The sequence below is a fragment of the Triturus cristatus genome, chromosome 4_1, assembly GCF_964204655.1.
Source record: "Triturus cristatus chromosome 4_1, aTriCri1.1, whole genome shotgun sequence".
NCBI classification, from domain to species: domain Eukaryota; kingdom Metazoa; phylum Chordata; class Amphibia; order Caudata; family Salamandridae; genus Triturus; species Triturus cristatus.
This window is the reverse complement of record NC_140585.1, coordinates 138,265,904-138,270,903: the sequence shown is the minus strand read 5'-3', so window position 1 is coordinate 138,270,903 and position 5,000 is coordinate 138,265,904. Positions and strand designations below refer to the sequence as shown.

The following is a 5,000-nucleotide window of genomic DNA, read 5'->3' as shown; positions in this document are numbered from 1 at the left end:
ACATTTAAATAATGCCTCTAGAAAAGAGCTATGCATGTGTGCCTCAGTGGCCTAATGGATAAGGCACTGGCCTCCTAAGCCAGGGATTGTGGGTTCAAGTCCCATCTGAGGTGATAACAAAAATCCTCCCTCTTTCTTTTCCAGAAAATTAGGTAGATTTATTACATGCTTCCTCTCAGAAGTTTATGAGAGATTAGGTACTTTGAAACGGTCCCATTTTACTTGTGTACACTTCACAGTCATGTTAGTGTTCTGAAACTGCAAAGTAGATTTTTAAATGCCTATTTTTTTGAGATGCATTTTCGACCGGCCAGAACATATTCCTTTGGAAAAAATGATATGAATTGGATTGGTGTGAATCTTGTTTCTAGAGGTGGTGACAGGCTTTCAGCTACTTGAATAGGTCAAGCCAGGATTCATAAAACTTATACAACCTATGTGAGTGTGAAAAATTAGCATATGCAGGAAGGAGCAATTTGTACTACTTTCAAAACAGTTTCACTTCACGTCTGGAAACGTCCAGAGCTATGTAGAGCATACAAATGAGCTTTAAACTCATGATGAAAGAGGTTTGTATGGAAAAAGGAAAACAAAAGCATATCGTACTCATAAAATTCTCAATATATAGATTCCAAAAAAGTGCTTCCAGCGAAAAGAGCTGAAAGAACACTATGGGATGTAAACCTGAATACCTTTCAATAATATGTTCTCCATCCATGCATACCACCTACATGATAAAAATCATCTCAGGTGGACGGGTGACCGCGTGGCCTAATGGATAAGGCGTCTGACTTCGGATCAGAAGATTGAGGGTTCGAGTCCCTTCGTGGTCGTTTTTGGCCAATGGTCACACAATCTGCTTTACATTCAGAGTGGAAAAAGTCTTTTCCAATACTCTTGTAGTCCTCACTTTCTCATTACTAATCATTAATAAAGTGGAGTACATACTGTAAACTCATTCAGGTTGTATCTTCAGTCTAACTACTTGTGCATTTTAGTGGCATTAAAAAGTGCTTCTATGCCGACGCACTGAATATGTAATAGGTTTGCAGAATTTTGACGTGACAGAATGGGTTTTTAGCTTAAGTGTGTGTAGAAGAACTGCAAGGTGTGTGCCTATGTGTGCATAGAGTGCTACATGTGTAAAATCTGTATGATTTGGGCAGTTAAAGTGCTGATTTTGCCTCCGAGTAAGAAAAGTACTACACAAAATGTATAAAGGATCGGCACATTGGCTGCCTTTGCTGATGCCCTAGTTGCCTAATTTGTAGTGCAATGGTTAAGTTGCAGAGTGTGGTTGAACTTGGTTAGGAGACTTAGTGCCTCTTTCCGTGTCCTACTGATGATAAGGATGGCTTGATACCATTTTCTAAGCCCAGTATATTGAGAAAAGAAGTAAGTGAAGAAGAAGTGTGGAGTCGAAAGTGGTTCTCCAATTTCTCTCCACTTGCTAAAATTGCAAAGTCTCCATTATAGCATAGAAGAGAGCGTTAAAGTCGGGGATGGAAGAGGATGAAAATGGGAAGTTTACTTATAGAGAGAAGTGAGAAATGCCCTGTGTGCACACACCGGTGTCTGACCATAGAATACATTTAAATAATGCCTCTAGAAAAGAGCTATGCATGTGTGCCTCAGTGGCCTAATGGATAAGGCACTGGCCTCCTAATCCAGGGATTGTGGGTTCAAGTCCCATCTGAGGTGATAACAAAAATCCTCCCTCTTTCTTTTCCAGAAAATTATGTAGATTTATTACATGCTTCCTCTCAGAAGTTTATGAGAGATTAGGTACTTTGAAACGGTCCCATTTTACTTGTGTACACTTCACAGTCATGTTAGTGTTCTGAAACTGCAAAGTAGATTTTTAAATGCCTATTTTTGTGAGATGCATTTTCGACCGGCCAGAACATATTCCTTTGGAAAAAATGATATGAATGGATTGGTGTGAATCTTGTTTCTAGAGGTGGTGACAGGCTTTCAGCTACTTGAATATGTCAAGCCAGGATTCATAAAACTTATACAACCTATGTGAGTGTGAAAAATTAGCATATGCAGGAAGGAGCAATTTGTACTACTTTCAAAACAGTTTCACTCCACGTCTGGAAACGTCCAGAGCTATGTAGAGCATACAAATGAGCTTTAAACTCATGAAGAAATAGGTTTGTATGGAAAAAGGAAAACAAAAGCATATCGTACTCATAAAATTCTCGATATATAGATTCCAAAAAAATGCTTCCAGCGAAAAGAGGTGAAAGAACACTATGGGATGTAAACCTGAATACCTTTCAATAATATGTTATCCATCCATGCATACCACCTACATGATAAAAATCATCTCAGGTGGACGGATGACCGCGTGGCCTAATGGATAAGGCGTCTGACTTCGGATCAGAAGATTGAGGGTTCGAGTCCCTTCGTGGTCGTTTTTGGCCAATGGTCACACAATCTGCTTTACATTCAGAGTGGAAAAAGTCTTTTCCAATACTCTTGTAGTCCTCACTTTCTCATTACTAATCATTAATAAAGTGGAGTACATACTGTAAACTCATTCAGGTTGCATCTTCAGTCTAACTACTTGTGCATTTTAGTGGCATTAAAAAGTGCTTCTATGCCGACGCACTGAATATGTAATAGGTTTGCAGAATTTTGACGTGACAGAATGGGTTTTTAGCTTAAGTGTGTGTAGAAGAACTGCAAGGTGTGTGCCTATGTGTGCATAGAGGGCTACATGTGTAAAATCTGTATGATTTGGGCAGTTAAAGTGCTGATTTTGCCTCCGAGTAAGAAAAGTACTACACAAAATGTATAAAGGATCGGCACATTGGCTGCCTTTGCTGATGCCCCCGTTGCCTAATTTGTAGTGCAATGGTTAAGTTGCAGAGTGTGGTTGAACTTGGTTAGGAGACTTAGTGCCTCTTTCCGTGTACTACTGATGATAAGGATGGCTTGATACCATTTTCTAAGCCCAGTATATTGAGAAAAGAAGTAAGTGAAGAAGAAGTGTGGAGTCGAAAGTGGTTCTCCAATTTCTCTCCACTTGCTAAAATTGCAAAGTCTCCATTATAGCATAGAAGAGAGCGTTAAAGTCGGGGATGGAAGAGGATGAAAATGGGAAGTTTACTTATAGAGAGAAGTGAGAAATGCCCTGTGTGCACACACCGGTGTCTGACCATAGAATACATTTAAATAATGCCTCTAGAAAAGAGGTATGCATGTGTGCCTCAGTGGCCTAATGGATAAGGCACTGGCCTCCTAAGCCAGGGATTGAGGGTTTGAGTCCCATTTGAGGTGATAACAAAAATCCTACCTCTTTCTTTTCCAGAAAATTAGGTAGATTTATTACATACTTCCTCTCAGAAGTTTATGAGGGATTAGGTACTTTCACTCCACGTCTGGAAACGTCCAGAGCTATGTAGAGCATACAAATGAGCTTTAAACTCATGAGGAAAGAGGTTTGTATGCAAAAAGGATAACAAAAGTATATCGTACTCATAAAATTCTCAATATATAGATTCCAAAAAAGTGCTTCCAGCGAAAAGAGCTGAAAGAACACTATGGGATGTAAACCTGAATACCTTTCAATAATATGTTCTCCATCCATGCATACCACCTACATGATAAAAATCATCTCAGGTGGAAAGATGACCGCGTGGCCTAATGGATAAGGCGTCTGACGTCGGATCAGAAGATTGAGGGTTCGAGTCCCTTCGTGGTCGTTTTTGGCCAATGGTCACACAATCTGCTTTACATTCAGAGTGGAAAAAGTCTTTTCCAATACTCTTGTAGTCCTCACTTTCTCATTACTAATCATTAATAAAGTGGAGTACATACTGTAAACTCATGCAGGTTGCATCTTCAGTCTAACTACTTGTGCATTTTAGTGGCATTAAAAAGTGCTTCTATGCCGACGGACTGAATATGTAATAGGTTTGCAGAATTTTGACGTGACAGAATGGGTTTTTAGCTTAAGTGTGTGTAGAAGAACTGCAAGGTGTGTGCCTATGTGTGCATAGAGTGGTACATGTGTAAAATCTGTATGATTTGGGCAGTTAAAGTGCTGATTTTGCCTCCGAGTAAGAAAAGTACTACACAAAATGTATGAAGGATCGGCACATTGGCTGCCTTTGCTGATGCCCCTGTTGCCTAATTTGTAGTGCAATGGTTAAGTTGCAGAGTGTGGTTGAACTTGGTTAGGAGACTTAGTGCCTCTTTCCGTGTCCTACTGATGATAAGGATGGCTTGATACCATTTTCTAAGCCCAGTATATTGAGAAAAGAAGTAAGTGAAGACGAAGTGTGGAGTCGAAAGTGGTTCTCCAATTTCTCTCCACTTGCTAAAATTGCAAAGTCTCCATTATAGCATAGAAGAGAGCGTTAAAGTCGGGGATGGAAGAGGATAAAAATGGGAAGTTTACTTATAGAGAGAAGTGAGAAATGCCCTGTGTGCACACACCGGTGTCTGACCATAGAATACATTTAAATAATGCCTCTAGAAAAGAGCTATGCATGGGTGCCTTCGTGGCCTAATGGATAAGGCACTGGCCTCCTAATCCAGGGATTGTGGGTTGAAGTCCCATCTGAGGTGATAACAAAAATCCTCCCTCTTTCTTTTCCAGAAAATTAGGTAGATTTATTACATGCTTCCTCTCAGAAGTTTATGAGAGATTAGGTACTTTGAAACGGTCCCATTTTACTTGTGTACACTTCACAGTCATGTTAGTGTTCTGAAACTGCAAAGTAGATTTTTAAATGCCTATTTTTGTGAGATGCATTTTCGACCGGCCAGAACATATTCCTTTGGAAAAAATGATTTGAATTGGATTGGTGTGAATCTTGTTTCTAGAGGTGGTGACAGGCTTTCAGCTACTTGAATAGGTCAAGCCAGGATTCATAAAACTTATACAACATATGTGAGTGTGAAAAATTAGCATATGCAGGAAGGAGCAATTTGTACTACTTTCAAAACAGTTTCACTCCACGTCTGGAAACGTCCAGAGCTATGTA

At 39.7% G+C, this 5,000-nt stretch overlaps 3 non-coding genes across 3 annotated transcripts; all 3 read left to right on the top strand.

The window, feature by feature from the left end:
* Positions 1-40: 40 nt before the first annotated feature.
* Positions 41-113, top strand: TRNAR-CCU (transfer RNA arginine (anticodon CCU)). The gene has a single exon. It is a non-coding gene; the product is annotated as a tRNA-Arg (tRNA).
* Positions 114-760: 647 nt separating this feature from the next.
* TRNAR-UCG (transfer RNA arginine (anticodon UCG)) lies at positions 761-833 on the top strand. The gene has a single exon. It is a non-coding gene; the product is annotated as a tRNA-Arg (tRNA).
* A 1,514-nt stretch (positions 834-2,347) lies between these two features.
* TRNAR-UCG (transfer RNA arginine (anticodon UCG)) lies at positions 2,348-2,420 on the top strand. The gene has a single exon. It is a non-coding gene; the product is annotated as a tRNA-Arg (tRNA).
* Positions 2,421-5,000: the final 2,580 nt, after the last annotated feature.